This window comes from Equus przewalskii, chromosome 13 (genome assembly GCF_037783145.1).
Source record: "Equus przewalskii isolate Varuska chromosome 13, EquPr2, whole genome shotgun sequence".
Classification (NCBI taxonomy): Eukaryota; Metazoa; Chordata; class Mammalia; order Perissodactyla; family Equidae; genus Equus; species Equus przewalskii.
Window position 1 is genome coordinate 45,594,527 of NC_091843.1, and position 25,708 is coordinate 45,620,234.

Sequence of the window (25,708 nt, forward strand, 5' to 3'; positions counted from 1 at the left end):
AAATTATGATGAAACATTTTAGAGGGAAGCTTAATAATATATAGGAGTTACATAGTTTTTCAAAATTATTTTGGGTGGTATTTAGGTAAAAAAAAGTCTGAAGGCCACTCTTAAGTATCAGCAGAGGAAATAAACAGAAAGAAAAAGATTTACTGAAGAGTATTCCAACTCTGAGGGCTAATAGTTTGGCACTAAAGGAGAGGAGGGTTAGAGAGAAAGAAGTAAAAAATGACAACTTGGTTTCTAATTTGAGGGGACATGGTTTGGGTGGTATTGCCACCAACCAAGTTCAGAAACACAGGAGGAAGAGCAGATTGGGGTGGGAGAAAGGACATGAGCTCAGTGTGGGACATGTTGTATTTGGGGTGCCTGTGGATAAAGCATGGAAGGAAGCAGTTATTATTTTATGGGGTTTGAGTTTGTTTTGTTTTGTTTGGAATTGAGTGCAGATTTTCCTTTCTACTCTTTCTTTTCTTTTCTCTGTGTTTGTATGTGTGTGCTGAAAGGTTATTCAATGTTGAATTATTTCTCCATATACAACTTGATGTTTGACTTAGGCTAGTAGTAGGGAGTTTGTGTGATGTGACGGAAAAGCAGAGTCTTGGGAAACTTGCAGAGTGCAAATCCCATCTCTGCTACCATTAGCTGTGCGGGCTTGGGCAATGTACTTTACTTCTCTGAACCACACTTTATTCATGTGTAAAATGGTAAAAATAATACCTACTTGACATAGGATATTAAGTGAGATGTTTCCTCTCTTGGAATTGCAACCAAGTACGAAGGGCAACAAGTACCCACACACACATTCTAATAAGCGGGGCTAGATAGAGCCAGCTTAGTTTGTTTGCTTATTTATGCCAAGTGAGTTATTAGGTCTAGAGAGGGACTCTAAGGATGCTAAAGTATAATTTTCAAAAAATTGTAAGCAAACAAAATACAAGATGACACACATACAAATACAAGATTACCCACACAGACTCACGGCCAAAACCCTGGACTGAGAGAGAGAAGAGCTGAGGGGTGTACCTGAGGGTGTGGCATGCAGAGGAGAACAGTCCACCTGATTCCCATGATGCCTACAGTCCTCCCATCATGGCCCTTGGCTGCCGCCAGCTCTCCACACAGCCCCATGGGCATTTCCTGACATGTCCAAGGACTTCTGGTCTCCATCTTTCAGGTCCACGCAGCTTACTCTGTGCCCGCCCTACCTGACAGCCATGGCTCCCAGGGGTTGTAGGCTCTCTCTTTCTGCTCTCTTCCGTGCCCTACTCAGTGGGCCACTGAAACCTTTGGGTGTTCTCCCACACCCCTTTGAGGGGTGAGGCTGGGCCTGATGGAGCCTCCATGAGTTTCCCTCAGGTCTATTGGCCTCAAAGATACACACCGGACGTGGAGCTTCTTCCCAAGGCTGCACTCTGGGAATCAAGTAACAGAATCACTTTGCTCTGGGACCACCAAACCTTTTGGGGATATTATTATCTCCTCCCCAGGTCTGGCCCAGGAAATAAGACAGGCTCTGGTTCAGAGTCCTCCCTCCCTTCAACCACCACCACATACACAGTCAATTCAAACTCTTATTTCCTTTCTCTCCTCAACAACCCTTTCCCCCAGCCTAGGGCACCTTTATTTAGTGGAGATGGAGGTGGGATGGGTACTAGTTTATCTGATTATCTCAAGCTCCTGAAAATACCTGAATCCAAGTCTTTGAAATTAAAAGCTCAGAATCTGCTGTCTTTGTTCTTCAGTTCCCTCTTGACACTCCTCTCCAGCCTGAGGGACAATGCCAGGCTCTGGTCTCAGTCCAACTGGCAAGACATAGCAGTGGAAAGAGGTGGGGAACCCCAGTTAATTCTTCATGTCCTCCCACTACATTCATTTTATATGACGTACGCTTTAGGTGTGATCTGCAATATTCCAGTTTTCATAAGACCAGTCTGGCCCAGGGTCTGATTGCAGCTGGCCCTGAGTCATCTTCCAGCCATGGGTCTGTGGGCACAAGCTCAGCTGAGCACATTAAGGCTGGCTTTGGAGGCCGTGGGCACAGGCCACAAACCCCTGGCCTGAGGCAAGCTGCCTGGCTCCCACTGGGAGTCTCAGAAACCCAGGCCTTACTGCCCAGCAGGGGAGCAGGGTCAGGGAGTGGGAGCCAGGGAGGCTGGTCTCCCAGGCCCTGTCCACATCAGGGCAGAAACTCTGCCAGGATCAACAGTGTGGCTCCTGGCAAAGCCTCTGCCAGGCTCCCTCAACACTGTGGTCACCAAAGGCCTATGTTTTTTCTGAGATGTGGATTTTGAAAATGACCTCCTGAGGTCTGGCACACAACAGAGTTCCTGGAGGAAAGAGGACAGGGAGGAGACACCTCTCTCCAAGGGGGTTACGAAAGCAGAGCAGGCCGTTACCGTGTGAGAATGGTGCTACACCGGCATCAGGGAACACTCAGTGTTCGCCTCCGTAAGACGATGCTGCAGCCCAGGACATGAAGTCAAATCATAGAAACGGATGCCCCCAACAGACCTGGAGACCATTTAATCCAAACCTTTCATTTCACAGAGCAGGAAGCCAAAGCAGAACACTAGAAAATGTTCAGCCAACCTGATGTCTCCCCTTCCGTTCAATCGTTTCCTTTGTATGTTTTGCCTTTCTCTGAGCTTTAAAAGACACCACAGGCAAGATTTGCCTGGTTTTAGAAAATCAATACACCACTGACCTTCACACTTACTGGCCTCAGGTTTGGACTAGCCTAGGTTGCCTCGTGCAGCCCACTGTATCAGGCTCATGAATCAGGTCAGGCGTGAGTCTGAGGCCCACCACAGCCACAGGTCAAGTGGACAGTCACCGAGGTCAGGGTGGATTCGAAGTGCTCAGTACCTCAGCTAATAGTCACCGCCTAGACCAGGGTGCTGAGAGGAGCCTGACAGGATTTTATGTCCTGACAGTGGGTTTCATAGTAGATAAGGACAATCCAATCAGAGTCTCTCTTGAAAAGGTTTGCAGATGGACCACACTAAGGAGTAGAAGTAGAAAGTGGTGGGAGAGAGAGGCTGAGTCGTAAGAGTGGGGGAGTGTGTGCAATGGCCCCCTGATGACAAGTAGAATCAAGACCAGACGCACCTTGGGTCCAGCTGAGCGGCTGCAGCCTGGGCGAATGTCAACGGTGCAGCTCCCCAGGAAGGCTCACTGTGAGGTTGCCCAGGTCATTCTAGACGTTCTTCCCACCATATGAGACTGAGGGACCCCGAGTGGCTCTGACCCTCCTAACTGGAAATACAAGCATGATTGTAAGCATGTTATGTTTCCAATAACCAAAATATTAACTCCTGTAACATTGAGATTTCCTTTTATTTTAATGACAATGCTGAAAGATGCATATACTTTTCTAATTTCTAAAATGCTGGTCCCACAGTTCAGGGGGCAATACTTTTCTTCAGGCCACTGGCTCATCTCTGGTCTCCTCTGCCTGAGCTGTGCAATGTGGTTAATTTACCTCCCTCCTGCCTCTGCTGAGAGATGTTCTCTTGACTCTTCTTCCTGCCTTCCTTTTCTGTTTTGGAACTTCTATCTCTTCTCGTGATCTCCTTTTCTACCGAGAAAGCTGACCTCTACAGATACCTTTGACTAACTACGGAGCATCTTATACTTGGTGCATTTAGACCTCACAAGAGGGCCCAGCTAGGCTCTGTATTTTGCCTGCCTTACCTTGACCATCCTCTGTTGTGCCCCTCTTCATGGAGTGGAAAATCTGCAGGGTCAAGGAAACATGGTGACCCAGAGCCCTCGCTGAACCTCCGACTCAAACATGGTCCCCAGAACGTCCCACTGCAATGGCCCCCAATCAGCTTCTAGAACCAACACCAGCTTCTTCTCTGAGTCCTTCCTCCAAAGGGCAGTTCACAAGGCCCAAGGGGCTGCTGTTTGTGAGGAGAATGGATGGAACACGCACATGTGGATTGGGGTGTCCACACACATGCACACAAGGTGTCTTGAGCAGCTAGGAGTCAGCTCTCCCTGCGTGTCCACGTTCTGGACAGAACCTTGGGGGCTCTGAGATCCCAGACTCTTTCTAGGCTATTAGGAAGGTAGATTTGTCAGCTTAGTACAATCAAACATATTTTATTCAACAGGTTTTACCTTGATTTATAGCATTACGATGAGAAAATATGGTACAGGGCTTCCATTTGTACTTTTGCCCTGACCTTGTGAACTTGAGGGGTAGGCCTGGGCTCTTGTATCAGGTTTGGGGTTGGTAGTTACCCAGATTTGTACCCTTTCCCATAAAGACTCATGAACCATCCGGAAGTAAATTAAGGGAGATGTGGAGTGGTTTGGTTGCCCTTGACTTCACATTAAAAGCCATGAGCAAACCCCCACTGGGAACTAGATTGGCAGATTTTTTCTGCCTTTCCAATTCTTCCAACCTAAGTTCTCCAAGTCCAGATATTTCAAAGGCAACTTTGGAAGGGCTTTTTTATGCTTTTCTCATTGTGCATATCTGAAGTGTAACTAACTTCACAAGTACATACTCAGGGAATTCTTTCCCATGGTGTTGACATTTCAGAAGGATTTGATTGGTTCTAATGAGTTTCCTTGAATTCACAAGGGAGGTACATATGTTCGGTACTACGGAGACTCTGGTGAGCTTCCTTGTCCCGGCTGTGGGTTTATCTGTTGTCACCCTCAACCTCCCCGTGGAAAGGAGGCATGCTAGGATCTAAGGACATGCATCACTATGGATGCACCATAAATAGCAGTTGGCCAATAAGAAAAAGTTATGGCCTAGTGCCCCTGCGGAAAAAGTATTTCCTTGACATGAACTTACACCTAAAGGTAGAATGGTTAAGAAAGATTTTTATTGATTCATGAGATGGCAGTTTGTGAAAACTTATTTTTGCACCACATGGCTCTTTTGAATTGGCAATAATGTCATTAAAATATAAGCAGGCAGACCTTTTGGTACATAACGCCATTTGCCGTATTATATATATATATGATACACACTCATATACACACACACAAACTTGATCTGATTATTTTGGGTAGGATATAGGAGGGTCTAAGAATTAAAAAAAAAAAAAAAAAAGAAGTCCTCTAACCCCACAGACTTCTTTATTCCCCATTTCTGAAATTTATATATCTCATATCTAAATTTTTAAGGTTCATTCTGAAAACAGTAAAACTTCCCTTTATCTTGACTGGCTTCAGAAAAGTGAGAGAAATTCTTTTTACAGTTTGGAGAAGCCAGTAAAAAGTCAGACCGGCTTCAAATGGAATTCTGGCCAAGCAAGTGACTAACCGTAACATCTCAGGAAAAATCTTGAAACTTTCTAAAAGTCAGAGACCTCATCTGTAAAATGGGAGAAGTGATACCTACCTTACAGGTTTTTCTGAGAATTACGTAATAGCCAATTTGGGAAATACTTAGCACAGCACTTGGCTCATAGCAAACACTCAATAAATGGTAGACGTATGTGTGATATTATTATTGGCATTACTTTTTGTATTATTACTTCCTGAAATTTGCTATTGTGGAAGTATATCAACTCTCCAATTTGTCTACCATTTCTTCCAAACAAATATCCGGAGTACTTTTTCAAAACTGGCAATTTGATAGATTTTTGTCAGCTCCCGTCTGCGCCTTTGAGGCGTTTGCCTGGGCTTAGCTTAAATTCCTTCCCTACACCTGCGACTCTGGTCACAATTTTCAACATAAAAGCACAGCCTCAACACTGCAGAAAGGTATAAAAAGCTCATGAAGATCTGAGGAGAATGTTTTAGTTTCCAGTGGGATGCAATATGAACATTTCTAACACAACTGAAACAACATTTTAACCCCAGATTTTAAATGTCCTTGCCTCAGTCCACCGGCTTCTAACAGCTATTTACCCCCCAAGACAAGGCAACATCGCCACCTACTGTTCCCATTTCACAAACACCGAAGAGAAACTGCTTGCTCTTAACAAAGAAAAGCTTCAAAAACTTTTCACTTCTACCGTATAAAACTAATAACTCAGGTTCTATTTCAGCCTCCAGAATAAACTGTGTTTTACAGAGGTTCACTGTTTGAAAATCTCTTGTTGGGGCCTGAAGGTGGCTCAAGACTGAGTATGGGTCTTGGCTGAATTTGGTCAAATTTCTTCTTTTCCCAAAATTTCTTCAGCGTGTACCTGTTTTCAAGCTTTCACCTTCAACTTAGTTATACTTAAAACTGTCTAATGAGTGGCAATTTGTGTGGTTTGGTATCTCTGCCTTACAAATTGGACAGGTGGGGCCACAGGGAGGTGGGGAAGAGAGAGGAATACTGAGAAGCCAGTCTTCGCAGTTACTGCTCAAAAAGTGGTTCTCCTTGCTTGACAGAGCCACATCAGACCCAGCAAGAGGAGAGCTGACGACCTAGATCCGCCCTGCTGGGCCCCAGCGCCCATCTTCAACCTGTCCCCACCGCACGGACAGCTGACAGCAGTGTCATCCCTGAATGTAGTTTTTTCCGCTCCCTCTACCATGATTTATTACTGACACCAACAAATGACTAATACAGAGCTTTTTATGAACCGTAAAGTGGTTTTGGAAGCAGTTTGTATGAAAGGCACTTTACAAAAGCAAGCCCTAAGTACTGCGTGAAGGTGGAGAGGAGGTACGCTTTCTACATTTCTGTACATACTTGTCTGGCTTTTGATTTTCCATCACCTCACTCGGCACTGGGAAACATCTTCCATCTTGGAATGGCTCTCCTCCACACTTCAGTGGTAGTTCAGTCTCTGGTGAACTGTTCCCGCCCCTGGGTTCGTTCCTCAGATAACTAAGTAAGACTGAGACTCCTGTGTAAGAATCTGGGAGGTGACAGTTCATTTTACACAGACAATAAAATAATATAAAGTGCCTTTACCTCATACCAGAGTGGACTGCACACCCCCTCAAAGAGAACAAGGCCCCCTTTTCATGTCGGAGGCAGGAAGCAAAATGACTTAGAACAGGGAGGATTTTTCACATCTTTGGAAGTGTGTGTCTCCACCACAGGAACAAATGCCAGCCCTTAGATTCCAGCTCCTTTCGGGGTCATTTCCCTCGTGGAGTCAGGACCAAAGTGGACAGAGCCCACGGCCAGGCCACGGCACATTGCTGGGGGAGGCACCTTGGTTTACTTTAGAGTAGCACAAGGGACTTTCCAAAACCAGCGTGGAAAAGCAGGAAGGAGAACATTTAGGAAAAATGCTCACACCTGATCCACACGTTTTTTCCTCCCCTCTGCTGCTCGTAATCACTCACAGATGCTGAGATGTTTGGGGACAGCCAGGCAACCTCAGCACGAAGCCTCGGATGCCTCACCTGAGCTCCTGTTTCTTCTCCAGCTGTAATTGTAAGTTTAAATTGGGGGGGAAATTGTCAAAAGAAAAACAAAAGCATAACCCCACCAGTGTTTTCTTCTTTGCAAGCTTCTTAGTGTTCTGCTCTTTCTACCAGTTACAGAGAGAGGTGTGTCAAAATCCACTACGTGATTTTGGGTCATTATTAGATCTCCCTTGTGAATTGAACATTTTATCATTCAAGAGCAACCTGCTTTATTTTTCAGTAATGCTTTATGCCTGAAAATTTCTTTTGTCTGAAATTAATACAGCCACATCTGTCTTGTCTTCTTTCGGCTTTACCAGGTATAGTCTCTTCCACCCTTTGACTTTCAGCCCTGGGTTATTCTTATGATTTAGATATGTCTTTCATGAAACAGTCTGTGGTTGGGGTTTGTGTGCATGCAAGAAGGCATTCTTTTTTCTCTTAATTGGAGGATACGATTTTTATATGTTAAGTGTGATTACATCTTTGTATTTTCTCTTTGTTCCTGCTAGCCTAAGAAGAGTTTCTTTTTCTCTCTACTCTTGTCTTTTCGAGGATTGCTTGAGTATTTTTTCACATTTTTTTTAGCTCTTATAATTTGGAAGCTACCCAAATTTTTATTTTAGTTATTTATTTAAGCTCTGTCTTGCTTTTCTAAAAAACCCACACAAGGGCCCACCCAGTGGCACAGAAGTGAAGTTCAGGTACTCTGCTTCAGTGGCCCAGGGTTCACTGATTCAGATTCAGGGAGCGGACCTATGCACTGTTTATCCAGACATGCTGTGGCAGGCATCCAACATATAAAATAGAAGGAGATGGTCAAAGACCATGGCTCAGGGACCATCTTCCTCAGCAAAAAGAGGAGGATTGGAAGCAGATGTTAGCTCAGGGCTAATCTTCCTCAGGAAAAAAAAATCCACACAAGATAGCATTGCTTTATAGGGTCAACACTTACCAAGATTTACCCATATATTAACTATTTTCTTTTCTCTTTATTTATTCTTATATCTAAGCCATTCTTTCCAGATTCACTTTATTTCTACCTCAAGTACAACTGTTGGAAGTTTCTTTTGTGAGGATTGCTGATAGAGAAGTCAATTTTTGTTCATCTGAAAATGTCTTTATTTCACCCTCATCCTTAAAAGATATTTTGCTACATATAGAATTCTAGGTTAGCACTTATTTTTTTCTGAACATGTTAATAATATCATTCCATTATCTTCTGACTTTTACTGCTATTGTTGCAAAGCTGGCCTTCAAGCTATCATTCCTTTCAAGATAATCTTTTTGTTTTCCTCTTGCTGTTCTCATTTTTAAAATTTTTTTTCAGCTTTATTGAGATATAATTGACATACCTTATGTAAACTTAAGGTCTACAACGCGATGATTTGATACATGTATATATTGTGAAATGGTTACCACAATAAGGTTAGTTAACACATCCTCACCTCATACACTTACCATTTTTTGTTGTTGTTACTGGAGTGAGAACATTTACGATCTACTCTTTGAGCAACTTTCAAGTACATAGTACAGTATTGCTAACTATAGTCACACTGCAGTACATTAGATCCCCAGAACTTATTCATCTTACAATTGGAAGTCTGTACTTTTTGATCATCAAGATCTCCTCATTTTCACCCCCTTCCACCAGCCCCTAGTAACTGCCATTCTAGTCTCTGTTTCTATGAGTTTGGCTTTTTTAGATTCCACATGTAAGTGATACTACATAATATTTGTCTTTTGCTGTCTGACTTATTTCACTTAGCATAACACCCTCAAGTTTCATCCATGTCATCACAAATTCTTGCCACTTTTTCTTTCTCTTCCCCAAAGCCCCCCAGTACATAGTTGTATATTCCAGTTGTAGGTCCTTCTGGCTCTGCTATGTGGGACACCGCCTCAGCGTGGCCTGACTAGTGGTGCTGGGTCTGCGCCCAGGATCTGAACCAGTGAAACCCTGTGCCACCGAAGCAAAGCATGCAAACTTAACCACTCGGTCACAGGGCTGGCCCCTCTTGCCACTTTTAAAATCTTCTTTTTGTCTTTGATTTTCCACAGTTTCACTGTTAAAGACCCATGAATGAATTTCTTTTTATTTATCCTGCTTCTCATTTTTGAGCACCTAGAATCTGTGATCTACTCTGAGCCATTGCCTTTGTCTCATGCCATTCTTTCTCTAATTTCCAACCCTTAACAAGTGTACTTTGACCTTCTTGCTCTGTCCTCCATGTCTCATATCCTCTCAGATTTTCCACCTCTTCATCTCTCTGTTCCACCTTCTGAATAACTTTTTTGACTTACCCTCTAGTCTGCTAATCCTCTCTCCAGCTGTGTTGAATTTGCTATTAAATCTGTCCATCCAACGTTTAAAATGCTAAGTATTTTTTAAGTCAAGATGTTCTGTTTGGTTCATTTGTTTAAAAAATCTTATAGTTTCCTGTTCCCTACAGATATTTTCTAGATTGTCTTTTCTTTTGTTTGATACAGTAAGCAAATGGTTTCATATTCTGCATCTGAAAGTTCCAGTATGAGGCTTGTGGGTCTGTTCCTCTTTTGTTTCTGCAAGTTCTTGCTTATGGTGAGTGTATTAGTCAGGGTTCTCCAAAAAAATAAAACCAACAGGATATATATATATATATATATACATATATATATATATATATGAAAATATTTATCACAGTAATTGGGTCATGCAGTCATGGAGGCCACAAAGTCCCACAGTCTGCTTTCTGCAAGGCAGAGAACCCAAAAAGCTAGTGCATAATTCAGTCTGAGTCCAAATGCCAAGAACCAGGAGCTTCAAAGTCTGAGGGCAGGAGAAGACAGACCTCCCAATGCAAAATAAGAGAAAACTGCCTTTCCTTCCCCTTTTTTGTTTTATTTGAGCCCTCAGTGGGTTGGATCATGCTTGCCCCCATCCGTGAGGGCAGATCTCCTTACTCAGTCTACTGATTCAAAAGCTGATCTCTTCCAGAGACATCCTCACAGACACACCCAGAAATAATGTTTTCTCAGCTCTCTGGGCATCCCTTAGTCCAGTCAAGCTGACACATGAAAGAAACCATTATAGTGAGTCTAGTTACTTTTTTACTTTTCTTGGGAAAACCATTTATGAACACACAGTGAGGCACAGGATAAAGTGTATACCTTCCGAGAAGATCAGGATTGCTTCTTCCTGGTACCTCAGGGCATTACTATTCTGGGATTATTATAAATTAAGCCATAGATAGTTTTTGGACCACATAGATAACGTAAATTTGGGTTGCAAATCCTTGTAGAGATGAGTGTCTGGTTAATAGGTTGCTTTTTGTTTGTTTGTTTTCCTTTACTCTGCTCAAGCGATTGTCATAGTATTCCTCTAGAGTCAAGAGTTTGGACAGATTAAAATCCAGAGCAAGCTTACTTGAGAGTGGGAACCTCTGATGCCTCAGTATTGTCTGAGAGCATTGGCTGCTGGACTCCCACCAGCGTGTGCCGTGAACACTGTCTGCTCTTCCACGTGCCTTTTGAGTCCTGAAAACTGAAGCTCATGTGGGGCAGATGTGGAAAATGCCTCTCAGGCACTGTGGCTTCCACTTTTTCAGTTACTACCTGTACTTAGATATTGGCCCAATAATTCCTTACTATTTAGCCTTTTAATGTTTTTTAAAAAATACACTTTTCTTGTATTTTATCTTCCATTTTAATTTTTTTTCCACTGGGAAACTGGATCCATATACCTAGCCGCCTCATTACTTGAAATGGGGACAAATTGCACTTTGAATCTATAGTTAAGTTGTAGTACACATGAATTTTATAGTGTAACTTTCTTTGCTTACCAATAGACCGTAAACGTTTCACTTGTTCTCATTAGCAGGACAAATAAGTTATTAATACTATGTGTTCACGGCCACTCTCCCTCCTCCACGGGTTAAGAATTCTTTCTTTGCCAGTTTAGTTCTCGGACCTTTAATTTGCGGAATTGAGACAATGGATGAGTAGGAAGAATGAAAGGCTTTGGAACATGCTTGAGTGGTTTATGTTGGAAAGGGCTCAGAGTTACTGGCAACAGAAAAAATACTTCAGAACCTGAGAAAGGAGCAATGAAAAGATAGTCTGTGGGACTGGTCTTGGAGTGATGTTAAAAATGTGGAGGAAGTGGGTAGTGAGGGTTCCCAGTCAGCCAACCTGCCTGTGAAAGAGAAAGGATACGAGATACAGAAAGATAATCTTAAAAGCTTTTACTGTGCTTTAAGAATGGAGGAGCTCTTAATAACAGTTTGAGAGCTATTAGAAGAGACTTAAATTGGTGTTCTAATAATTTGTCAGATTTCAGAGTGACATTTCTTTGTGTGAGTCTGCCTAAGGACACTGTGTTTACAAAACTGCCTAGCTCTATCGTGATTACACCATATGCCTTCTAAACACTCCTTTTTTTTTTTTTTTTTTTGGTGAGGAAGATTGGCCCTGAGCTAATATCTCTTGCCAATCTTCCTCATTTTGCTTGAGGAAGATTGTCGCTGAGCTAACATCTGTGCCAATCTCCCTCTGTTTTGTATGTGGGACGTAGTTGCAGCATGGTTTGATGAGAAACGCTCATTTTTTTTTTAAAGATTGGCACCTGAGCTAACAACTGTTGCCAATCTTTTTTTTTTTTCTTCTCCCCAAAGTCCCCTGGTACATAGATGTATATTCTAGTTGTGAGTGCCTCTGGTTGTCCTATGTGGGACGCCATCTCAACACAGCCTGATGAGCAGTGCCATGTCTGCATCCAGGATGCGAACCAGCAAAACCTTGGGCCACCAAAGCAGAGCATGCAAACTTAACCAATCGGCCACAGGGCTGGCCCCAAATGCTCATTTTTAATGACTGAATAATGTATAAAATTTAAATGCCATGATTTATCTAATCATTCCAAAATTTATTGAATATTTAGGCTCTTTCTAATTGTTTGTTGTTAAAACACTACAGTGAATACATTTTTTTATTATAAAATAGTTCTAGCATGTACCTACTTTTGTGAAATCTTCACTTTTTTTGTCATATTGCTTCAGATCTTTTGTTTTTAAGAGAAATAAAATTTAAAGATATGGTAGAAAACCCATTCTTTTTTTTTTTTTAAAGATTGGCACCTGAGCTAACAACTGTGGCCAATCTTTTTTTTTTTTTCCTGCTTTATCTCCCCAAATCCCCCCGGTACATAGTTGTATATCTTAGTTGCAGGTCCTTCTAGTTGTGGCATATGTGACACCGCCTCAACGTGGCCTGATGAGCGGTGCCATGTCTGCGCCCAGGATCCGAACCAGTGAAACCCTGCGCAGCCGTAGCAGAGTGCACGAACTTAACCACTCGGCCACGGGGCTGGCCCCGAAAACCCATTCTTGACAAAATACTCCCAGCTCCCTCCAAGAGGTAATCAGTAATGTGAGTTTGGTATTATTCCTGCGCTGGCTTTACACTTTTCCTATAGGTGTATGTATCAAAAAATGATATGTAATATTATTTAGCATTTAATTTTTTTCCTAAATATTATCATAGTGTTTGCACCTTTTCTTTTTTTGCTAATATTATATTTTTGAAGTTTAGACATGTTGATACATGTAACTGATTCATTTATTTGAAGTGATATTTATTATATTTTACCCATCATTTCAAGATGTTTGTCGTGGGATGGTGTTCAGGTAACCAAGTCTGTAATATTTACCAGCACTGGAAGTCCTTGACATCTTCACATACAGTTTTTAACTTCTTTTGCATTATGTCCTTCAGGAAAAAAACCCAAGAGCAAAGCTTAGAGGATGAACACTTTTACATGCAAGGTTGCTATTTACACCGTGGAGTTGTGCTCACTAAGACTCTCTTGGTAGATACTGATTAAAAATTGTCATATTGCTTCCCAGGACAGCTGTGAAAATAAATCGGATTCACTACAAACACATTAGCATATTTGATTATCATGTTAAGATGTTTCCTAATTTAGTAGTTGTAAATGGCACATCAAATTTGCTTTAGTTACTATTTCTTTGAATTTGCGCGCAAGAGAACATTTTTTTCTGAATAAATATTTGCATTTGCTTTCTTGTATAAACTGGCATTTAAAATTTTTTGAAGGATCTTTATATTGGCTCAGGCTTTCACGATCTCTCAGGAAAATGGCCATTCCTACTTGAGATGAATGTTTCTCAATGGCTAAATAAACACTTAATGAGGACTCAGGGCCTCAGCTAGAGCAGGCAAGAAATAACTTCTTCCAGATCTTCAAAAGCAAAAACAGAGAGCTGGACACTTGAGTGGAAAACACCGCAAAACTACCCTGCGCTGTCAGTATTACTGAGGTAAAGAAAACAGAACCGTGAGTGCAGTAAGATTGACTGCAGATTCGATTTGTTTTAACAAAATTCATTGAGAATCAGTTATGCGCAAGGAACCATCCTAAGGCAATGAGGACTTAGGGAGCTACACTCTTCAGCATGTGGCAGGAACAAGAGAAGGATTACCTAAGTTAAATAAAAACAGAAGCTTCTTTCTGGTTCTTTTCCCAGCCCCATAGGATAGAAGGAAGATAGGAAGGCAAAGAGAGAACGGCTTAGCACAAAACCTACTATTTCCTCTCAGGAGGCTGGCTGCCTCCCCCAGCTCTGGTCAAGGAGGGAGTTCCCCACTGGTGACAACTGGGGTCTGAGTTGTTCTGGGCCTTTGGACCCATACTCAGAAGTAGAGCTGTCCTCCCCAGAACCTTCAGATGAGAGTAGGCTGTGAAAGAACTCCAGCTTGGTGGCCTTCCTGGAAGCTTTTTACCTGCTCGCTCCATTGGGTGTCACTGTGACATGGGATAGTGACAGTAAGGCATACATACTATAGTTACAAGCTTGTGGACTGAGCGTGGGTATCTTTTCTACCTCACCCTTCTGCTCTGAACTCTGGACCTCCTCACTCAGTAGATGGTCCCTCTGAATGCCTGCGTGGTCTTCAAGTTGGGTTTAACATTTTTATCTATGTCTTCTCTGCCATCAGCATAGATGGTTTATAGAGATGCATATATATGTGCACATATTTCTAAATAATACGAAAAGCTTCCTTCTTAATAATCTTCATGTGGAATAATCCATAATAATAAACGGGATTTTTAGTTCTCAAACAGACATAGGGTCATTAGAAAATGTCATTAGATGTAAGAGGGGAGGACTAATGAATGAGGAATTTCCTAATCCCTCCCTACTACATATTATTATAAAATAGCTTAGAACCCTCCACCTCCACCACTACCACTCCTCCTTTCAGTGAACCACAAAGAGACTTGCATTCCGGTTGTGAACCATGCCCTTAACAGGAGATTTGATGACCAAAGCAGAGGTACTATTGGCCCTGCCTACTCGTTCTCCATCACTATCCACCATGGCTGTGTGGATAAGAATTAAAAGAAAATACATTTACCTTTTCAATGGAGCTGACTATTTGAGTTTGACCCAACTAAGAATAAGGTGGAGAATTTTGTAACTATTCTTCCTTTTATGCTAACAGACACTATTAATGCATAGAATTATATTTGTCATAGTTCTACTGAAGTGTGAAAACATGGTTGAAACAATTTTTAAATTAAAAAATGATGACCTACAGTGGAGAACAATTACAAAGAAATTTCTCGACACTCAAGCCAAGTAACGGACCTTCCTCACTGGCCTTAACTCCAGTGTTGAGACACATGCCAAGTACAGCACACACTCTACTGAATTTCCTTTGCTTCAACTTTCATTATAACTATGTTTATTTAAAAAATGCAATGCCAATTTGGACTCTTTAGCTGTTGGCCTTGCAGTTTATAGAGTGTGTATAGTTCCTAAGATAGTGTAAATTATCTGCCACGAATACTCCAAACCAATTTTTTTGGTGGAGGGGATGAGGTTTCATTTTCCATACTCTTTAGAATTAAGACTTTTCTTTAAAAAAAGTTTCTGCAGTTGATAAGTAATCATCTTTCCTTAGACTGGACACTAGAATTTAATCCCTCGAGTTTCAACTCAGCCGTGACTCATTCTCTGAGACCCTGCTTCTATGTCATTATTTGGGGTAACGTTTCTCTCCTCTGCACTTGCTTCCCGGCAGGCACATCAGGACAGCACATCTGTCAGGCCCAGTGAACTTCTCAGGACGACGCTACACGAAGGGCTATGGACTAGAGGGCCGGATGACCTTGGTTCTAGTTCCAGATATGTCACTTACTAAGCTGAGGCCTGGGTTAGTCATTTAGCCTCTCAAGCCTCAGTTTCCTCATCTTTAAAATGCAGATAAAAATACCCACTTTGCACACCTTCCAAGGTGAGTGGGGATCAAATAAGATCATATGAAAGCTCTTTGTAAACACTGTTAAACATATTTCTACATCCCAAACCTTGGGGAAGCCAGTTATGGCATAGTCCAGAGAAAAATACTGGTTAGCATTCTTTTGGTTCCAAGTACCAAAAATACAACTCAAGTTGGATTTATGGTTAACAAAAATATATCGGCTCGATATACAAAAATGAATTGTATTCTATACACTTGCAACGAAATATCTGAAAATAAAATGAAGAAAATAATTCCATTCACAATAGCATCAATAAGAATAAAATACTTAGGAATAAATTTAACAAAAGAAGTGCAAAACTTATACTCTGAAAACTACAATACATTGTTAATATAAATAAAAGAGGATCTAAATAAATGCAAAAACATCCTATGTTCATGGATCGAAATTTTAACATTGTTAAGACGGCAATACTCCCCAAATTGATCTAGAGAGTCAGTGCAAACCCTATCAGAATCCCAGCTTATTTCTTTGTAGAAAATGACAAGCTGAGACCAAAGTTTATGAGAAATTGCAAGTGACCCAGAATAGCCAAAATGATCTTGAAAAAGACCAAAGTAGGAACACTTGCACTTCCCAATTTCAAAACCTACTACAAAGCAACAGCAATCAAGACAGTGTGGTACTAGTATAAGGATAGACACATGGACCAATGGATTAGAATTAAGAGTCCAGAAGTAAACCTGTGTGGTTGCGGTCAACTGATTTTCAACAAGGCTGCCAAGACCATTCAATGGGAAAACGATAGTTTTTTCAACAAATGGTGCTGGGACAACTGGATGGCTACATGCGAAAGAGTGAAGTTGGACTCTTACCTCACACCGCATATAAAAATTCACTCAAAATTGATCAAAGATCTAAATATAAAAGCTAAAACTAGGGGCCGGCCCAGTGGCATAGTGGTTAAGTTCTTGTGCTCCACTTCAGCAGCCCAGGGTTTGCCAGTTTAGATCCCAGGCACAGACCTATGCACTGTTCATCAAGCCATGCTGTGGTAGGCATCCCACATATAAAATAGAGGAAGATGGGTACAGATGTTACCTCAGGGCCAATCTTCCTCAGCAAAAAGGGGTGGATTGGTGGTGGATGTTAGCTCCTGGCTAATCATCCTCACACACACACACACACAAAGCTAAAACTATTAGAAGAACTCATAGGGGTAAATCTTCATGACCTTGGATTTGGCAATGGATTCTTAGATTTGACATCAAAAGCACAAGCAACAAAATAAAAAATAGATAAATTGGGCATGGTTAAAATTAAAGACTTTTGTGCATCAAAGGACACTATCTAGAAAGTGAAAAGACAATCCATGGAATGGGGGAAAATAATTTTAAATCATATATCTGAGAAGGGACTTGTATCTACGATATATAACTACTTTTATAACTCAATAATAAAAAGACAAATACCCCAATTAAAAGATGGGCAAAGGATCCGAATAGATGTTTCTCCAAGAAATATAGAGAGAGACCAATAAGTACATGAAAAGATGCTTGACATCATTATTCATCAGAGAAGAGTAAATCAAAACCACAAGGAGATACTACTTCACACCCACTACAGTGGCTAGAATAAAAAGTCAGATAATAATAAGCGCTAAAGGAGAAATCGGAACCCTCACGCACTGACGGTGGAAATGTAGAACAGTACAGCCACTTCGGAAAACAGCCTGCACTTCCTCAATTAAACGCAGAGTTATCCACGACCCAGCAGTTCCACTCCTAGGTATAGACAGGCATGCCTAATTTTATTGCGCTTTGCTTTATTGCACTTCGCAGATAATTGCTTTTTTCACAAGACCCTCCACCAGAAAAAAAATTATGGCATGCTCACTGAAGGCTCAGATGATGGTTAGCACTTTTCAGCAATAAAATATTTTTAAGGTAAGGTATGCACATTGCTTTTTTAGACATAATGCTATTGCACACTTAATAGACTACAGTATAGTATAAATATAACTTTGATATGCACTAGGAAACCAAAAAAGTCATGTAACTTGCCTTATTGTGCTATTTGCTTTATTGTAGTGGTCTGGAACCGAACTTGCAACATCTCCAAGGTGTGTCTGTACTCAAGAGAAATAAATACATCCGTCTACCCCAAAACTTGTACACAAACGTTTGTAGTTGCATTATTCATAATAGCCAAAAGGTGGGAGCAACCCAAATGTCCATCAGCTGATGAGTGGGTTAGCAAAATGTGGTATATCCTTTCAGTGGAATAATATTTGTCCACAGAAAGGAGTGATGTACTGATACATGCCACAACATGGATGCACCTCGAAATGTTATGCTAAGTGAAAGAAGTCAGACAAAATACCATGTATTATATGATTCCATTTATATGAAATATCCAGAATAGGCAATTCTACAGAGACAGAAAGAGAATTCATGGTTGCTTAGGACAATGGGGAAGGGGAGACAGGAGAGTGATAGCTAACGTGGATGGGGTTGTTTCTGAGGTGATGGTGGCACATATCTGTGAGTATACTAAAATCCATTGAACTATACACTTTAAATGGGTGAATTGTATGGTATATGAATTTTACCTCAACAAAGCTGTCTAAACAATGATATTGGCTTACATACTGAACAGTCCAGGGTCCAGACTCGCTGTCTCTTTCCCTTTCACAGCTCTTCCTCTCTCTGTTGGCTTTCTCCCTTGGTGACAGAGATGATGGCCAGTAGCTCCCAGCTGGTCTTTTACTACTATCTTAGTCAATTCATGCTGCCATAACAAGAGACTGGCTTAAACAAAAGAAATTTATTTCTCATAGTTCTGGAGGCTTGGAAGTCTAAGAGAAAAGCTCTGGAAGGGTTTGGTTCCTGGTAAGAACTGCTAAAGAGAAAGATGGCCATTTTCTCTCTGTGTCTTCCTATGGCCTTTCCTCGGCGGGTGCACGTCCGGGTCGGGGAGAGTATGCTTCTGGTATCTCATCCTCTTCTTACAAGAACACTAATCCTATAGGATTTGGGCCTTACCCTTAATGACCTCATTTAACTTTAATTATTTCCCTGAGGGCCCTATTTCCAAACACTGTCACATTGGGAGTCAGGGCTTCAATATATGAATTTTAAGGGAGACATAGACATTCAGTCCATAACAACCACTTGAGCAAACTCAAGCGGAAAGCACACTTCTCTCTGGAAAGGGCTGGCAAAACTTGCAGCTGCCCACCATTGGCCCGCTTTGGACCCTGAGCTTGTTTTTGTTCCAATCACTTTGACTAGGCAGGCCAGAGTCATGTGATGATCCCCAAAGCTAGGGGTCAGTCAGCCCCACCAAACCAAGAGAGGAAGGGGGGAAACTATAGGCTCTCATCAAAGAAAAGGGGCCAGGTGAGGCCAACAGCAAACACCTACCCCACAGTGCCGGGCTGTAAATCAGGGAACCTGCGTGCCAGGCTTGCGCGGGGCAGAGACCTTCTGTGTCACCAAGGGCAAGTCAACAAATGTCTCTATGCCCCTGGCATCCCCAGGCCAGAGCACTGGGAAGACAAGGGGAGACAGAGAGGTGAAAGCCCTTAAGAATCAGAACTCACAGAACGAAGGCCTAGGAGGGATGGACTGTAGGAATCACCTGGCCCCTCATTTAACAATTTTTAAAAAAAAACGGACCATAAAGGCAGATGTGAGACAACTTGAAATGAGACTCAAAATGGATTTCGCATCACTAGACTTGGGAGAGGAAGCCATTTACTAGCTGTCATAATTTTAAGCGTAACACTTCCTCTCCCTCAGCCTCACTTTATTTTATAAATTAACTATAATATACATAATACATAATATAATAATAATGATGATAGATGTATTCATTAACTAGTGGGGGAGAGTCCCTTCACAATATATATCAAATCATCACGATGTACACTTTAAATATAATTTTGGTTGTCAATTGTACCTCAATAAAGCTGAAATTAAAAAAATAATCTCATAGAGCTATTCTCAAGATGAAATGTGAAAATGCAGCATACTTGACAGATGCAGAGAGCAGAAGTGACCCACTCTCACAGCTCACGGGAGCCATACAGAAGGGAGGTTACTGCAACATCACCTCACTCGAAACACAAGGAAGTCTCTCTGCAGTGTGACATCTCTAAGGAGAGGGAACTGAGCAAGAAACTCCCCTCTCTTGTGTGAGGTCTCACTAGTGCAAAGTTCTGGAGTCAGTCAGGGCAGACTGAACCCTAGCTACATCATTTTGAGACCTTGGGCCTCTGGGAACCTCAGTTTCCTCTTCTCTAAAATGGGGACAGTTCCTACTTAGGTTGGGATATTCTAAGATTAAATAATGATGTTAACATGCCTGGGGGCACCTAGTGTGTATTCAATTCGCCTTCCGTCTTTCCCCTCGCCTTAGCAGGGCAAGAGTAGCCTCAGGCATCTTGCAATAATTCTACCCCAAATTGTTTCCCAGACAAGTTCGGTTACTCGAAATTGGACGTCACTAAATTCTTCCGCCAGAGTCCACGTGAGCCTAAGAAAAGAGGGAAACTTTTTCTACTCTGAGGGAGACAAACATATGCTAAAAAGAAAACTAGAGCGTCTCTCCTGTCTGCTCCTAAGGGCAAGACCCTGGCCTTCCATCCGCCAAAGAGAACAGAAGTGAAATTCAAGGCATGGACGTTACTCTCCTCTGGAGCCACGCGAGGGAGCCCGTGCCAGGGCGAACGCCGACACGGCGGCCCGGGACCGGCGACTTTCCTTGCGAGGAGACCCGCCCCGACCCCCTGCAGCCCCGAGAGCGTGCGAGAGCCCCGCCAGCGAGCCCTCACTCCGCGGGGTGGCGTTTAATAAAACCGAAGTCAAAATAAGGAAGAAAGATGTGTTTTTAAAAGTAGAAAATATCTTCAAATGAAATTCTTTTCTTAAAAGCACTCCCCCTCCAAAAAACTAAGTAAATAAAGTGGTGAAACCTGAGGAATGTCAAACAGAAGATAGAAGGGAATGAACTAAGTCAGACCTACAGTTAGACCAACTGGAAGCGAGCGGACAAGAAGGAAAGGGAGGGAGCAGGGACGGAGGGATGGAGGGAGGAAATTAGCAAGCTTTCGTCTGTGGGTCTGCGCCTGGGTTGGGAATGACCCGGGGTGAGCAGGAAGCCTGCACTCCGTTTAGGACCCTGTGATTATGTCAACCCTCAGAGTGACCTGTCTGGGGACAGACCTCTCAAAAGACTGGAGGTTTAACAATAAATAAGGATTTGCTTCCATTCGTATACTTTTCGGCGCAAAGTTGTTTCAAAACACCGGACACCTGTGGGACCGAATTGTTCAATAATCCTCAAAGAACAAAAGCCACCGAGAAGCGTTTCAAGGGCAATTATGATAACAGCCAGCACCTCGACTAGGCCGAGCAGGTGACTAATTCCTTAAGCAAATACTTAGACACCTATCTAAACACTGGCTCCCTTTCCTCCACCGCAGCCCACTGCCTCCCCGCAAGGGTGGGCTGGAGCCCCAAGGCTGACCCCCGCCCCCCACCACCCGACTTCTCGCACCGGCTGTGGTCGCTCAAGTCGCCCGCGAGCGGCCTTCATTGAAGGATGTCTTAAAGGAGGGTTCCCCTAGCCCAGCTCCCTTCCTTCCTCCCCATCCCTCCGCTGCCCTCCTCCCCCCCCCCCCATCCCCGGAGCCCCTCACCCAGCATCCCTCTCCCTGATCCCGGCCCCCCAGCTCTTCTCCCCTGTACTTCTCTGGTTCTTCCTGGCCTGCAGCCCCCGACTCCCACTCCACTGCTGATCTCCACCCCAGACCCTCCCCTCTCCCAGGCGCCCTCCACCAGCTCTGCTCCCCTAGATCTCGTCTCCTTGCTCCCATCCCCTCAGCTCTTGTCCGGGATCTTTTCCTGTTCTCCCCCATCCCCAGCCCTGAGTCGCTGGGCACCGAAAGGGACTGAAGGCCACGCCCATCTCCCCTGACGTTCAGCCTCCTAAATACTTGGCCTTCAGTTGGGCTTCAGTGTTGGGACAATGAAGGCCCCTCTGGAAGCGTGGGTTCTCTGCCAGGCCGGCCATGTGCATTCTCCAGGCGGTGGCTTCCCAACCTCGGGGCTTCCTGGTGTTACGTCACATGGCAGCACACCACACCTAATTTTTCTCTGAGGTCAAAGTAAGGGTCCTTGCCAAAGTCATTTAAACCCTGGAAGCTCCCTTTTCTCTTATGTAAAATGGGCATAATAATAATAGAAACTGCCTTATTGGAGATTTGGGGATTAAATGAGATACATGGAAATAGTTGCTAGCTGTTACTGTGTCCCTCATGTCAGGCACCCATAACCCCCGCATTTCTTTGCATCCTCAGCTCTTGGACTTTGTAGATGGAAAAGGGATCTGAAGTCCCACAGTAGCAAATAGTTCTGACCTTTTTCTCCAGCAAGTGTTTTTCTAAAGCATTTTAAAAAATCTGCTTCACTCTTCTTGGATTTTGGCCATTACTTTGCAATTACTTATTTACAACAGGAGTCTGTGAACTCCTCAAGAACAGGGACACAGGGACTGTGTCTTATTCCTTTTTATGTCTCTGGCACCTGGCATAGTGCTTGGGATGTGGTAGTTCAATAAATGTTTGTAATATTAATTAAATTATTTGTTTTTATAGGTCACATTAACAAAAATGGTCAAATAGCCTAGGAGCAGAAGAAGGAGATGCAAATGGAAGATGAAAGGACCTAATAATGCCATCATAGTGCCAGTGACCCAGGCCAATCGCTTCACCTCTTTGTGCTTATTTTCTTAACTGGAACAAGTGAGGGGGATGATACTTCATTACCTTTTATACAAGTGATTGACATACAAAGTGGAAAATCAGGCCCTATTTTAAATAAATTGATTTTATTCATTTACTCCATAAATATTTACTGAGAACCTACTATGTGCCAAGCACTGGGCTAAATATGAGGGATATGACCACCAATAAGTATTTATTGAATCAATAACTACTTGTTAAATGACCCCTTCTTTAAATAATGGTATCCCACTGATTAGCTTGAAGGAAACAAAATAAATTAATGAATTGAGATGTAGTTATTTTAAGTTAGGCCTGAAGAATTCAAGCACATGTGAAACATCTTACAATGTGCAGATCATATTAGTGTGTAGTTACAACCAAAGTCTGAACCAAGTCCCCATTTCAGAGGCTCCAATCCCAGTAAGGCCCCATGCCTTAAATCCACTCAGCCTTTCCCCTGTCATCATCCACCTTTCTCTTTATATTAATTTTTTTCATTCATTTAAAAATCCTATATTAAAATCTCCTAGCTGCTCACAACTAAGATAAGTCACAGGAGATATTAAAGTAATTAAGTTGGTTACTTAATCTAATTGGGAAACCAAATAACCATGGGACAGCCCCGTGAGAACAGTCGGGTGGGCTGCAGAAGGTGTTTGGCAACCGGATGTCAGAGAAGGTTCACAGAGAAGTTGACTTTTGAGCTGTGTCATAAACAGCAGGATTTTGCCAGTTGGGGAAAGTCATGAGTAATATTTACATAGCATTTTCTCATTCATAAAGTATGTGTACAGAGCGTCCGTTGGGGAAGCACTTGGTCCTCAGGCACTTGACAAGATAAGGAATTGATGGCAGATGCTCAATTGGCTTTTTCACAATAATAAAACAAACATTTAATTTTTAAATATTTCAATGTACTGATACAATAGTATCAGTGAAAAAGAAGCAGCAGTGGGAGTGGCGTAGGAGAGAGAAAGGTTGTGAAAAGTCAGGGGTGGACCTAATACTTTGAATGCCTACCATAAACTCTCGATAGTCCTTTACCTATTAGCCAAGGTTAAGTGGGAAAGAAAATATATTACATGGTCCATAGTGTTCATGAGATAAAAAATAAACCAGTTCTTTTGTTCGATCGCTCACTTCATTCATTTAACACATTCATTCACTTCATTCATGCAGTCAACAACATTAAGTGCCAACTATGTTGTAAGCCCTAAGGTCGCTGCTCCCCAGGAAGCTCCCAGACAGGTGTAAAACACAGAACAAAGCAAATAACTCAGTGCAGGTGAGGCTACGAGAAGGGCCAGTGGGTGAGCACAGAGGGGCAGACCAGAGAGGAGGGGGCCCCAAAAGCAGCCTGGTGGCATCAGAGAAAACTTCCCAGGCAAGAGATTCTGAGCTTCCTTTTGAGGAGGAAAGTCAAGGACAGACCAGCGAGAGGAAACGGCATGTTCAACTGCCCCGAAGCAAAAGAGAGCCCTGTGCAGATGCTTAGTGTGGCTGGAGTAGAGAGTGGAAGGCATGGGGCGGTGGTGGCTGAAAATGAACCTAGAGAGAGGCATGAAGCACTCAGATGACGCTGAGCGCTGGGGACACATCCAGGTGAAATGGGGAGCCACGGAGCAGCTGTAAGCAGAAGAGTGATACAATCAAAGCTTTGTCTTAAAAACTTCACTCTGGCTTCAGTGTGGAGACAGGTCAGAATGATATAATATGGGTGGCAAAGAGACAAATGAGAACCCTTTTGTAATAATGTGAGAGAAAAATATGATTGATCTTGGCCAAGCCACCAAGTCCAGGTCTGAGTTAGAGAACTAGAGAGAGTGAAGATCTAGACTCAGCTTAAGTGACCTTTGCTTGGGTTTGCAGAAGAACTAGCAAAGAAACAGTGCCAAGGAGGGACAGTATAAGGATACAAATTGGTGGAGTAGCTCTGAGGTGGCCCCCTACTTCCTCAGTGGAGCATCCACCATGTTCAGGGGACGTGAAGGGAGAGAGCCTTTGGGAAGGAGGAGCCCAGACTCATGGCTTGCATCAGCATCCAAGGGTCCACCTCTGCCAGGTGCGGAAATTCTTCCTTTGCTTTGGCTTTATAATCCTGGTCGCTTCCTACCATCACATTAGGCTTAGAGCAGGCCTGACATGGCCAGTCTCACAATGTTGGAAACTGGAACTGACATCATAGCTAATCTATTGTAGAGATTTGAGATGTTTAGGAGAAAAACATCAATAGGATTGGGTGATGGGTTGTGTGGGGTGGTGAGCAAGAAGATGGAGTCACTCACCGTGCCTGATTGGTAGCATATTGTCTTTTTCCTCCTTCTAATTCAGGAGAGGTGGGGGAGAAAAGACAGCTCACATCAACTGACACTGCCCATATGCCACCTGTTTACGGATTTTACCATATTTAAGTCTCACAACACCCCTCTGAAGTAGTAGTATTATGCTCATCGTAGAGTTGAGGCACAAGGCTTAGGGGGGCGGTTATCACAGTAAGCAGCAGTCAGGACGGAACCGGGTCAGCTCTCTGGAAAACCACGTCTACTTCTGTTTCCTCTCACAGGAGGCCCTTATACTCAACTTCTTAACCTCTCTGAAGAAACATGGTCTCCTGTAGTAGCAGAAAATAATATTCCTTTCACTGAACTATACTGGTGACTTTCTTCCTCATCACTTTTTTAAAAGTTCACGAGATAGCTCTTGTTTCCCAGCTATTCCAGTACACCAAGTTCATCCAACAGAAAATGTCAGCTCTGTGCAACCTGAGCTCAACATGCAGCTTTCTGCCAAGGAGCTAATTTTGTGCCACAGTTTTAGAAATAGAAAAGTTACTTTGTTGTTTTCAAATAGTTAAGCCTGTTGAAGATACAAGCATGAATTTTCCTTTATCTACAGACTGCTATTTGCAACATAGTGGTATCTTTTGGAAACCAATGAATATCTCCATAGATTGATATCTTACAGTGTACTGTTAATGAGGGGGAGAATTAAAACATAGGGCATGGTTTCTCTGCATTTGTTTCTTCAGCCATGATACCCGAGAAAATTAACGGACATGATAAATAAATCCAAGTGTGTCTCTTCTAGGGAATAGAAACAAATCCAATCAAGAAATCGGAAGAAATGTAAAAAAGGAAAGAAGTATATTAAGTATATAAATTTTGAAATTATAAAAGCATGCTCTAATTGCTAAAAAAATTTCAATGCAAAGCAATTAACATTCAACAAAAGATTATTAAAACTGCCACAGCAAGAAAAAGAAAACCTAAGTGAACAGGAACCATGGAATGAAGTGAACATAATTTAAGTCCTGCCTCCAAAGAAGGCTC

General features: G+C 42.5%; 2 long non-coding RNA genes across 3 annotated transcripts in view; one reads left to right on the forward strand and one right to left on the reverse strand.

The window, feature by feature from the left end:
- LOC139075331 (uncharacterized) overlaps positions 1 to 25,708 on the reverse strand; it is a 124,188-nt gene that overhangs the window by 98,113 nt on the left and 367 nt on the right. Inside the window, exons 2-3 of one of the 2 annotated variants that reach the window (XR_011525628.1) lie at positions 3,112 to 3,258; positions 1,691 to 1,805 (exon numbers count right to left, since the gene is read on the reverse strand). The exons of the other annotated variant lie outside the window; for it this stretch is intronic. This is a non-coding gene — a long non-coding RNA (uncharacterized lncRNA). The remainder of the gene's footprint in view (positions 1 to 1,690; positions 1,806 to 3,111; positions 3,259 to 25,708) is intronic. 2 annotated transcript variants of the gene reach the window in all.
- On the forward strand, positions 20,361 to 22,503 carry LOC139075395 (uncharacterized). Its single transcript, XR_011525770.1, has 2 exons — positions 20,361 to 21,010; positions 22,251 to 22,503. It is a non-coding gene; the product is annotated as an uncharacterized lncRNA (long non-coding RNA).